Below are 12,942 nucleotides of genomic sequence, written 5' to 3' on the forward strand. Positions count from 1 at the left end.
CCATGGTCGGCAATGTTTCGCAGATTTAGAATTTTGTTTGACGAGTTTCAGAACTGAAATGTTTCGGACGACAATTTAAAGCTTTTCGGAGTTTGAATCAGAACGGTACATCTCGACTCCAGAAAACCCTAGCTACGTCAATGCAATGGTCACACAGCTCAACACTATTTGGAAAGAATTTCCAACACTGTTTATAGCAGCGAAACTCAATCCGGTCACAATCCAATCCGTCACTGTCATGCTCCTCGGGGAAAACATAACTAGACAACTGCCCGGCCGGTTCTGGTCGGTCGTTCTTCGGAACGTATGCACCTTTAGCACCTTCAGTCAGTTCAGTTCTACTGGACCTGTCGTGTGCCCATCACGCTCCCACAGGTTACCCACCTCTGTGACAGGTGAGTTGCGTTATCGCTGGGGATCTTGGACATTGTTTCCTCAATTGCACCGAAGTGACCAAACCCACATAACAAAGGCACTCCGATGCAGTCGGTGTGTGGTTACGGGAACTACCCAGTGCACAGTGGTTCGGTATAGAAAAAATGATGGCCTAAACTTCAATCTTTTTTTTTGTAAATGTTAAATATTGATGTATTTTTGCTTTACTAAAACATCTGGCACAGGGTTTGAATTCTGAGAAAAAGAGAGTATCTCTCACTTATTGCTCTCTGTAACAATCATGACCCACAATACATCATGTCCGTAATCTACTCAAATAATTGCATTGAGTTCAAAAATCAATGGATTAGCTTCAAGCTTAGGATTTAAATGAAAAAAGTATTAAGGAAGCCAAGAAATATACAACCGTTCGGAGAAAACTACTTCGATTTTCGAGGTTTTGGCCGCCTTCAACCCACTGTGCAACTGGTGCAGGGATTGAATTAAGGGAATTTCGAATGCAACCTTGGTCGTTTATTTGGCGCCTACCGCTATTACCTTAGGGCTAGAGACACCATTCGCATTGCACCGCGCCGATGGGAACGTGACTTTGTGGGTGGGAAAGCGCCAATTATGCCCGATTAAATTTTCCCGTCGCGTTTTTGGATTCCGCAGCTGCTGAAAACGACGCGCTGACGGGAAGGTGAAGGAATGGTGCGAAATCGATTTCTATGCTTCATTAGCATAAAACTTGTGTGAAATGGATTCTCTGTCACCTCAGGTCGCCGAGTGACGAACAACCGTTAGGTGAAATGACTTTTAGAAGTGGGTTTCTGGCAGAAAGAGCCATAAAAGTTTGAGGAAATGTGAATCTTAGAATAAGCTTATAAATAACTTTGGGCAACTATATTTGCGTCAGTGGAATGAGATGCGCCCAACTGGTTTTATTGATCTTTATATCACTCCAGTGTATTTGATAATTTCAACGAATACCGCGGAGGACTAAGAGTTTAAACTTCGAAAAGCGGTAAAACAACTTCTCTCAATAAATGTTTTTGAAATTGTATGGGAAGCTGCCATTCCATATTATGTATGGAAATTATCGGAACTGAGCAAAAACCATTTTTTCGTTAGTCAATATAGGCCACCAAAACAAGTTTCAGCCAAAGATTTGGCTTCGGTTCCTAATCGCATTGATTTCTTATGGTCGATGGTAATAGTTGGCCAATCACATTGATTTCTTATGATAGATTGATCAAATTAGGAGTACCCTGGCCAGATTAGGTGTATTGAAGTTAAATTGTAAAGAAAATGATTTTTTTAATGTTTTGAATCTATTCGGACGATTAAATTAATGTAACTCTATCATGCGAATGTAAAACACATAAGGTTTCATGCTGATTGGATGTATAAAGCGGTGTATAATCCACTGTAGCTACGATTGGCGTAGCGTTAGCGTTAGAGTTAGCGTTAGAGTTAGCGTTAGCGTTTTTACGGTATACTTCTTAGATTGGATACTAGCAACATTCATGTTTCTTTTTAATAATCTCATCCTGACTACTTTCAGGAACAAGGCAGGGGAGTATACCTTGTTCAAATCATAAACAAGAATACTAAAAGCATGAATATCACTATTCCCGGCCACGCCCATCTTTACCGTAACTTGGGATAGGGGAAGGAAATGTTGATGTAGCACTTACTTAATGACCGACTCAGCGACACCCTCATAAGTGCTACGGAGTTGGAGGTTGGGGAAGGTATATAGTCAGGATTCGCCTAGAAAGCTGGCGATAGACCATAAACATTTGTTGTTTAAGTGTTTTCAATTTAATCTTTTGAATGCCGGCAATCAAAAGAGAAAACAATAATTTATTTATAGTATAAATAGTATTTCGTGAAATGCTTGTCGATTGTGCAGTAATATTTTTGCTCAATAGTCAGTAAAAAGCAAGACCGATCCCTCCAGAGTCATCAAATTGTATAAAATAACAATACGCGTAAAAAAAAGAAATCTCCGGCGACGAAAACACGCGCGAAACCGTGAGCAAAATCTATCGGACGACGCAAAACCGAACTGTCCTGCTTGGGCTTCACGAAGCACTACCCTACTGTAGCTACGATTGGCGTATGGCCAAAACCGGTGTTTCTACCCTATGAATAAAAATACAGTTATCACTACTCAAGCGCTTTAGCAGCGAATTCAGCAGCATCATGACAGCCAAAATTTCAAATTCTAGACGTACTACAATAATTTTAAACAATAGAAATATTAGTTTTAAAATGCTAGTGGCGCTGTAATCACTGTAGAGAATGTTTTCTTTTGGTTAAAAAAATTGATTTGACACTTATAGACCTGGTACACAAGCTTCAGAAGAGTGGCAAACTAAATGTTGGTCACACGAACAGTCGCGACATTAGCATTCTAAAGCTAATGCTTCTACTTTTGAAACAGTTATGAATCCAGCAACCCAAAATAAGTAATTGGCGGTATTTTGGTGCTTAATGTAATTTGTAGAACAATATACCAAAATAAGAAAATCAACGTTCATCTATTTTGTACACTAATTCTACCAGAATCATTCCTATCTAGAAGAACGAAATAACTTTTTAACAGCTAAAACTGAAATGCAAAAAAAAAAATAAGTAATTAACTATATTATTTTTTAGTTTTTTTTTGCAAAGAAAAAAAAACAGTGTTATTGAGTTTTGCAGAATATAATTTTTTTTAAATATATGCCACTTAAGGACTAAAATCCATCAAAAGCTCCATGAAAAATTTTGCCAAAAAACTCTTCCAGGATTTTTCTCGAATTTCACCAATCAACAATTCTGAAATAGACGCATTTCGCGCCAACTCCAACAGTTGTTTGAAACACCCTCTCAGATTGCAATGAAACTTTCTGGATGTGTAGACCTTGACTAAGTAAACCACTTTGCAAACTTAGTTTATCCAAAATTTATCTGGACTATTTTTTGGAAGGCCAAACTTTTTTACCGGTTTTTTCTCAAATACATATAATTGAAAAGTGGCAACTTCTACCAAAAAGTGTTGTATGGATGACTTGTAGACAATTATCTATGTATTTTTATTATATTAAAATTTTGAAAAATAAAATCATTTTAACCCACACTGAAAATAAAATATTCAAAATTTGAAGTCGATTTGAAAAAATATACATATATTTTTTTATTTTCATGAAACTTTGTCTCAAGATATGTAATTATGTTTCTACTAACTGTCCGTACATCGCAAAATGGGCACTTTTAAAGAAAAATACATTTTTTTTTGCTGAACACGTGATAGTCACAATTATCACAGAAGTGAATGAGTAAGCGAATCCATTTTGTCTAATTAGTTTACTTCAAATTATCGAGAATAGGGTCCTGAAGCTCTTTAGCATATTTAGTACCAAGGGCTTAAGATTTGGCCAGAAACACATGTTTACCCAACTTTTAAATGTTTGTCGTTCGTTGAAGCCCACAATTTTTTTTCCGGTTTTTGGTATTTTTTCACACTTCTTGGTTTAAACTCGAATTTTGGGTGTATTTTGCTTTCCGTGTCCCTTCCCCTTCCGGTTTTTGGTATTTTTTCACACTTCTTGGTTTAAACTCGAATTTTGGGTGTATTTTGCTTTCCGTGTCCCTTCCCAAAAGTCAGATTAGAACAACCCTACACGGAGAAAACAAAAAACCCATATAGGGGGAGATCCCCCAGTACCGGACACTTAAGCCACTAAATTCATAATTCGAAAACTATTGATTTTATTGCTTCGTGTTACCCATTTATGATGTATATTATCATTTTTATAGTGTACAAAAATAGATTTGAAAATATAAATATGAATTTTGACAATGCATTTTGATGATGTATTTTAGTACCGAATTGATCGATCTTGAAAGGTGGTACCCAATACCGGACACGATCTGGAAATGCCTCGAATTCTGCAAATTCGAACATCATTGAATGTGAACACTATAGGAATAGTTTATAATTACCAATTCAATGCATTTGCAACATTTACAAGAATAATTTGAGTTTTTCTTAGTTTGCAAGATGCCTATCAAAAACCTCTTCCATATATGATGAAAAATAGCACATTTTACGATGTTGTTCTGAATGTTCATTCTTTTTAATTTTATTGCATGTTTGATACCATGATGGACGGAACCCATGAAAAATGAAAGTATTTTGAGACACTGACGCAATAATTACAAAGATATCATATAACAAATCAAGCTGTCCGAATCTGAGGGACAGGGGGTGCTTAACGAAAATAGTAATTTGTCCATATTTAGTTCAATTATGGTACAAAATACATTCATACTAACAAATTAGGATTATGTTCGATCATGCTTGCGTGATCCAAAGTATTTTTTCATATTCGAAATAATTACTAAATAGGCTCAAAATTAAGAAAATTCGTCAATTTTTTAAAGATTTTCAAACTTTTCTACTTTTTTATAAAGGCATGCATATTTCAAGGATGTGTTATTGCAGAAAATATAACTGGAAAAAATATTCGGGCGTATGATACTAGTTGTCCAATAAAAGAAGAATTCTCTAATAGAGATGTTCCTTGGTGGAATAAATCTTTAGAAAACCTAAAGAAAATATCTCGGCAGCTTTTCAACCGCGCAAAAGTTTCTGGGCAATGGGACCAATACAAAAAGGCTCTTACAACTTACAACAAAGAAATAAGAAAATCCCGTAGAAAAACCTGGAAGTTTTATTGTGAAAACATAGAAAAAACTCCGGATGTAGCAAAATTACAGAAGGTTCTTTCCAAAGACCATTCAAATGGGCTGGGAAATTTGAAAAAAATAAACGGGAGTTTTACCGTTGATACAAAAGAAACACTTGAAATAATGATGAAAAGTCATTTTCCAGGATCAAGTTTAGTAATGAGTGATGATACAGAATGTGATAAAGTTGGAGAAACCTCTAGGCCTAATAGGACTACCGGCAACAACTTAGATCTACCGGATACTATCTTTACTCGATCTAAAGTTGAGTGGGCAGTGAATTCTTTCGAACCTTTCAAGTCTCCAGGAAGAGATGGTGTTTTCCCTGCACTTCTACAGAAGGGTGGACAATTACTGCTTGACTCTCTCACAAATATCTTTAAAACTAGCCTATGTCTTGGCCATATACCAAAAATATGGACTCAAGTTCGGGTCGTCTTTATTCCTAAAGCAGGAAAAAAAGACAAAACAAATCCAAAATCGTTTAGACCAATTAGTCTAACATCTACAATTCTTAAAATCATGGAAAAGATAATAGACGAATACATAAAGTCAAAATACTTACAAACAAATCCTATCAGTAAATATCAATTTGCTTATCAACCCAATAAGTCTACAGTCACAGCTCTTAATGAACTGGTTACAAAAATAGAATCCACGCTTCACAGGAAAGAAATAGCTCTTATGGCATTTCTGGATGTTGAAGGTGCGTTTGATAATGCGTCTTATAAATCTATTGAAAATTGTATGGTGAAAAGGCAATTCGATCGTTGTATCAAAATATGGATTATGAAAATGTTGAATGATAGAGAAGTATCTGCTGAATTGGGAGAATCTTCAATAACAATAAAAACCACTAAGGGATGTCCTCAAGGAGGTGTATTATCCCCTTTGTTGTGGTCGCTTGTTGTTGATGATCTCCTCATTAAACTAGTAGAAAAAGGCTTCGAAGTTATTGGGTTTGCAGATGATGTGGTAATAATAGTTCGTGGAAAGTTTGATAATATAATCACTGACAGAATGCAATCAGCATTGAACTGTACTTGGCAGTGGTGTCAACATGAAGGGTTGAACATTAACCCATCAAAAACAGTTTTGGTGCCGTTTACTCGCAGAAGAAAGATTACTTTAAAAAATTTGACTATAAACGGATGTATTTTACAATATTCTTCCAATGTTAAATATCTAGGAGTAATACTAGATAGTACTCTCAATTGGAACTTACACTTAGAGCAGGTAATACTCAAAGCCACAAATGCTCTATGGGTGAGTAAAAAAACTTTTGGTAAAAAATGGGGACTGAAACCAAAAATGATTAATTGGATCTATACGGTTATAGAACGACCCAGAATAGTTTATGCTTCACTAGTTTGGTGGACAAAAACAAAACAACATATGGCCCAGAGAAAGCTTGGAAAGTTGCAACGCTTAGCCTGCATGGCCATAACAGGAGCAATGCACAGTACACCATCAAAAGCCTTGGAAGCAGCTCTTTATAAACTTCCGCTACATCAATATATACAGAAGGAAGCTGAAAAGAGTGCTCTAAGGCTGAAAAGAACTCATACATTTTTAGAAGGCAATCTTTTCGGGCATCTCAGTATACTGAAAGATTTTCCAATAAATCCATTGGTAGTAATGAACGAAGACTGGATGGAAAATAGGATGAACTTAGATATACCATTAGACTGGCCCAGCTCAGTATGGGAGAAAAATAAAGTTGTATGATTCCACGGGGCACCCCACAGGACTATTTCTTGGGGTTAGAGGAAGCCTTTCTGAAAAATTCAGCTCATTTGGTCGTTCCATGAGCTGGCGCATTTGAATTGAAGTTAATATGGGATTTTCAGCTCAAAAATATGAGCAACAGCACATCATCTACTGTTTGGTTCAGGAAAATTGATGATCGCGTTCAATTGGACCCAGAATGTCAAAAACACTACTTGATGTAATGACGAAGAATATTGTAGAAGATTGTACCATGATCAAAATTAATATAGTTGGTGTTTTAACCATCTGAAGCATATCATGCAATACTGCTTGTATTTCTTCAACATAGCTTGGAGGTAGCCACTAAGCGCATCATAGCCACCTATGACGCTGGGCGAGCTGAGGCACATGTCGCATGCATATAAGTGACTGTACGAGAGTGCTGATCTAAGCCTAACTTTCAACAACTGAAAGAGTAATGAAAATGAGTTTAAATCCAGATACAACCTTCTGCAATTATGTTCATTAGAGTATCAACTAGTGTATTTGTCATTCTGGGCTTATTTGAACGCGAACAATTAGTATACGGAACGAAACAGTGACATAGGATCAATTTTCAATGTATTTGAGACGAATATCCCATACAAACTTCAAATCGAATGCGCCAGCTGATGGAGCAACCAATTGAGTTGAAATTTTGAGAGAGCGTTTTTCTTACCCCAAGGCTCATATCTAGGGGGTGCCCCGTTGAGTTTTACAACTTTTTTGTTTAAGGGCCAGTCTAATATACCATATAACGTGGTTGAAACAAACCGCCAAGTATGGGAATCAGGGGGTCCGAATATCTCATCAGGATCGATAATTTTCTACACTGATGGCTCAAAAATGAATGATAAAACCGGGGCTGGAATTACAGGACCAGGTATTGATATTTCAATACCAATGGGAAGATGGACCACTGTTTTCCTTGCAGAAATTTATGCCATTCTAGAATGTGCATCTTTGTGTCTGAAAAGGAAATACAGGTATGCACGGATTTACATCTTTTCAGATAGCCAAGCGGCGCTGAAAGCTTTAAAATCATTCACAAGCCAATCAAAACTGGTATGGGAATGCATAACACTGCTAAAGCAATTGTCCGTTAAGAACCAGGTTAATTTATACTGGGTACCAGGCCATTGTGGAATTGAAGGTAATGAAAAAGCGGATTTACTTGCAAGGAGAGGGTCAAGTGTCCAGTTCATAGGACCAGAACCCTTCTGCGGTGTATCCAAATGGTTAATACAAATGGAATTGAAACAATGGGAGGATCAAATGATACAGTCAAACTGGATTGCAACAGAAACCTTAAGGCAATCAAAACTGTTCATAACTCCAAATACAAACGTTACGGAAAAACTTTTAAGTTTAAACAAAAAATCTTTAAGCATACTTATTGGACTGCTCACAGGACATTGTCCGACAAGATATCATTTGAATAAAATCAATCGATGTCAAACTGGTGTCTGTCGGTTTTGTGACTGTGAAATAGAGACCTCACAACATTTGCTCTGTGACTGTCCAGCGTTATATGTACGTAGAAGACAATATTTCAATAAGGGCATTTTAAGCCCTTTTGAAATTTGGTTAGAAAATCCCAATCTGGTTATTGGTTTCATTCTAAGAATCATACCGGATTGGAGTACTTCGCATCATCAGTCAACGGCATTTACCCCAAATGGTAATTCGTCGTCCTGAAAGAATGGTCGCAGTGGTTTAAATCCCAACACCAAAAAAAAAAAAAAAAAAAAATGTGTTATTCTACGCAAACATTAGTCTTTTCTGCTAATACACCATCTTGATTGGACCATGATTTCTCAATGTTTCGACTTTGTCCGGTATTGTGTGCTGTCCGGCACTGGGGGATCTCCCCCTATGATTTTTTTTTAACGTGCTTTTGAGTTATTTCTCTCTCCCTTTTTTATTCGCTTCTTCTATTGTTGTCAGAGAGCGAAGATCATAACAACCCAAAAACCGAACTTTAGTGTGTTACCTCAAATTTGAGTAAGTGGTACAGTACTGGAAGTTGAGTTATTTGATCTGCCGATTGAGTGAAAAGCACTTAGCCAATAGGTATTTTTTCGCCTGACTGCAACTGAAAACAACTTGTAGCCCAACAACTCAATAGTTATTTAGGCAACAAGTTGCAAAATGATGATTTTTTCAGCACGAGTTGTACATTTATCCAACGAGGCTCGCCGAGTTGGATAAATACAACGAGTGCTGAAAAAATCGAGTTTTGCAACGAGTTGCCTACAACATTTTTTGCTATTTCGAAAAATGCCATTTCAGCTGAATGAACTCTAAAAGCACAAACAAACATTTCAAGAGAACCCACATGGGCACACATCCATGCGTAGTATCAATTCAGTATTTTTCAATCACGTAGGCTGTGATACAGTAGTACCTACCCATGAATGTCACAAGTTTTCACGTTCCCATCGAAATCAGGTAAGACAGCACAAACAGTTGCTAACTACAAATGTTGGATTCCAAATCAGAATCACGTGGTCATTCATAGAGAGAGGGAGCGTCTGGTCAATGATCACGGTCCATACAAATTTTATAAATTTGTGTATGGACAAATGACCACGAGGGGGGAGGGGGTTGGCCAGGAATCCCAAAAAACTGATTACGTGGTTAATGGACAGCCCCTGTCGGAATCAGATCGCACAACGGATCTAGAATCAGATGCAATTATGCTTATTCTGCGCGGCATGTGAGGCGAGACGAGTCGAATGAGGGACAATTGTCGACTCGCTCCTATTGGATTAACATTAGTCGCCTCACATCACCCGAGGTGAGAAGGGCTCGTCTCGACTCACACGCCGCGTAAATAAGCACAAATGGCATGAATAGACTGGGTTGTTCGGTTGATGCCTACCAAAACAGTACTGAAAAGTGTTATTTTTCAGCACCGAAAAGAGTGCTGTAAAGCAGCACTTTTCAAAACTGTTTTTTTTCAGTAGGAAAAGTAGGCCGTTATGTTGATCAACTTCTCAATGAAAAGTTGATTGATTTGCAACAGAATTGCAAAAAAATAGGTAAACGCACGAACCCCCGGAATTGAGGGGAATGAACTCACTTTTGAGTACTTCATTTTCTCCGTGTAGTGTTAAAAAGTTGAACCCATATGGCGTTTTTGTCGACTACGTAAAAGTCAAAAGTGTCGAGGTTCAATTTTTAAAACATTTTTTTTTAATTTGAAGTTTAAAATAGGGATTGCAGCAAGCCGTGCGCGTTGGTGACTGTGTTTTGTATTTTGTGTCACGTTTTTTTCTCAATTCGGCTGGTAAAAATTTGATTAGGCAGATGGTGCTATGCCACGCGCAAATGTTCAGTGGAAACATGGTTTTCAAAGTGGTAGAATTGTTTTTGTTTTCGGACATTATATCTGAAGATGATAGGGGCCCAGATAGCCGTAGCGATAAACGCGCAGCTATTCAGCAAGACCAAGCTAAGGGTCGTGGGTTCGAATCCCACCGGTCGAGGATCTTTTCGGGTTGGAAATTTTCTCGACTTCCCTGGGTATAGAGTATCTTCGTACCTGCCACACGATATACGAATGCAAAAATGGTCAATTGACAAAAAAGCTCTCAGTTAATAGCTGAGAAGCAGGCTCTGTCCCAGTTGGGACGTAACGCCAGAAAGACGAGACGATCTGAATATGATGCGTGCATTTTGCTGGGCAGTGCTATGTTACGGCTCATGCTATTATTCATTGTTAGAAGAGCGACGGATTGCAGAGAAGTTTCGAAAAAGGAATTTGGTGAGTCTGTTCTGATCAGCGCATGATCATAATTAATCATTTGTCGGCCAGATCATCTACCAAACGTATCCTTTGGCACTACCCATTTCACCAATATTCCACAACATCCCGTAACACCTATGATAGATCGTAGAGTTCTCTGCATCTTTCTTAAGTAGGTTGTCAATTAATCATCCTTCCCCATTCCCCAGCTTTTGCAAGGACGTGGCCAGGACAGTTCTCGATTATTGAAGGATGGGTCAGTCTTGTATAAGAGTTAGAGGTTAGTCCCAAATTTCTGACTTTGGTAACGGACGAGAAGGAGGCAACCCTCATGCGATGCTCAATGGTCGTACTCAATATAAAGGGGCGGCCAAAACTACCAAAATCTTTTTTGAGATTTTTATGTTTTTTTATCATTTTAAAATGTACCTCATGTATTATATTTTTATGATCCTTGATTGAAATTGAACTAAAATCTAAATTTATGTTTTCAGCCAAGTTTGATGTATTTCTTATAAAAAAATTAAATAAAAAATGATTTTGATGATATTTTGAGCGAGAAAATATGCCAAAGCATGTTATCAAATAAAATCAAATAATTAAACAAAAACTTTAGAACCCTATTCCATGTACAAATTGTCTCATTTGTGGTCCACACTGGAAAAAAATATTATCAAATTGTAAAGTCGAATTGAAAAAAAAATCATTTTATAATTAGATGAAATTTCGTCGTACATCGCGAGATGGACACTTTTAAGGAAAACAAGTTTTTCAAGCAAAAGCTTTTTCTTGTTTCAAATTCTATTTTTAGCGTGTCATTTTCTTAACTCATTAAGCGAGTAAATTTCGAGTAAATTATCGAGAATTTTGTTTGCTAAATAAGGGCTCTGAGTGTGAATTCCAAGATAGACACTTTTTCAATATATGTGAATCTATTTCTGTTGCGGATTGTTAATTGAAAGCAGTTCAAACACTTCTTGTAGCAGTTTGTTACAGAAGCAGCTTAAAAGCTGTAATTTCATTAGTTTGTAAATTAATTTCATCAGTACAAAGCTCGTGACTTACATTCAGTATTTTACTGCAGGAATTAAGAAACTTCGACTCACAACAAATCTTAGCCCAGCTCAATATCCTGCTAGCCTGGTAAATGTATATTTGTAGTATAAGAATAAGAACAATTTCATGTATATGGAACTAGGCTAAATTTTAACTAGGGTTTTCAAATTAGGTAGCAATAGTAAATTTATAATTTAGGATATCAAATTACCGAATGAATTAATTACTATACTATAGTATACGTATCCCGATTACGCGTCAGCTATGAACATCGGCGTCGATATCTCTCTTCTGGATTTCTAGTCGACTACAGCTTCTAGCTGGTAACCCGAACAACTCCTGGAGAGTACACACTGTGAGGTGGATGCTATGGATGATGTATGTTGTTCAATTTTGGAAATTGCGTGACGGCTTACCGTGGTTAGATACCAATGCTGGTCCTTTAGTTGGAGAACCAATTCACTATGCAAATATTTATGCCAACGAATAACAACGACCACGTTCATATGGATCTATTGTTTGCTCTCACTGTCGACCGTTTGCCTTAGCTGTCGCGGTGAAGAGGGGCGTCCGAAATTCACTCCACTATGAACAGTGTTGGCAGATTTGCAGTTCTCAACAATTTCTATGTTTCTAATAATGCACGGGTGAAAATTTGAAACCCAAAATCATTATGATAACTAATGATGTCATCATAATTTGAAATCATAATATCATGCTTTAGAACTCCGTAACACAACACATGCGTTGTATTTTTGTTGCTAATTGCTCGTAATCATGAATTAAATATATAAAATCATGTCTCATGTATTCATCTTTTAACAAAATGAAAACAAAAAATGCCTGACGGGATTTGATCCAAAATTCTTTTGATTGAGAGCCACGCGATCGATACGAATGAGTTGATTCAAAGCTCACCGCATAGTATTGTCATTAGGGCTAAGTAGCCCATCATTCGTTTTGGCAACAATGATTACTTTTCAGCTTGCATTTCAAAGTGATAAAACTCAGTCATGATAGTTTATATTGACTTGAAAAAGTATCACTGTACGCGCTTACATGCATGAAGTATGCTGATACTTTTTCAGCTGTGTCAGTGCAAAATCAACTGATTTTCTTTGATTCGAAATCGTGAGATGAATTAGCAACAATCATCAACGACGCGTACAAATTTCAATGATGGCCTACTTCGCCTTAAGGTTGTTACGCTTATCAAGAATCATGATTATGAGTTCTGGAATCATGATTTGTTGTCATGATTTAATCAA

General features: G+C 37.1%; 1 protein-coding gene across 4 annotated transcripts in view; it reads left to right on the forward strand.

The window, feature by feature from the left end:
• Positions 1-12,942, forward strand: part of LOC5575526 (beta-1,4-glucuronyltransferase 1) — a 339,501-nt gene that overhangs the window by 306,708 nt on the left and 19,851 nt on the right. The gene's annotated exons all lie outside the window — the stretch shown is intronic.

Source organism: Aedes aegypti, chromosome 2, assembly GCF_002204515.2.
Source record: "Aedes aegypti strain LVP_AGWG chromosome 2, AaegL5.0 Primary Assembly, whole genome shotgun sequence".
Lineage (NCBI taxonomy): Eukaryota > Metazoa > Arthropoda > Insecta > Diptera > Culicidae > Aedes > Aedes aegypti.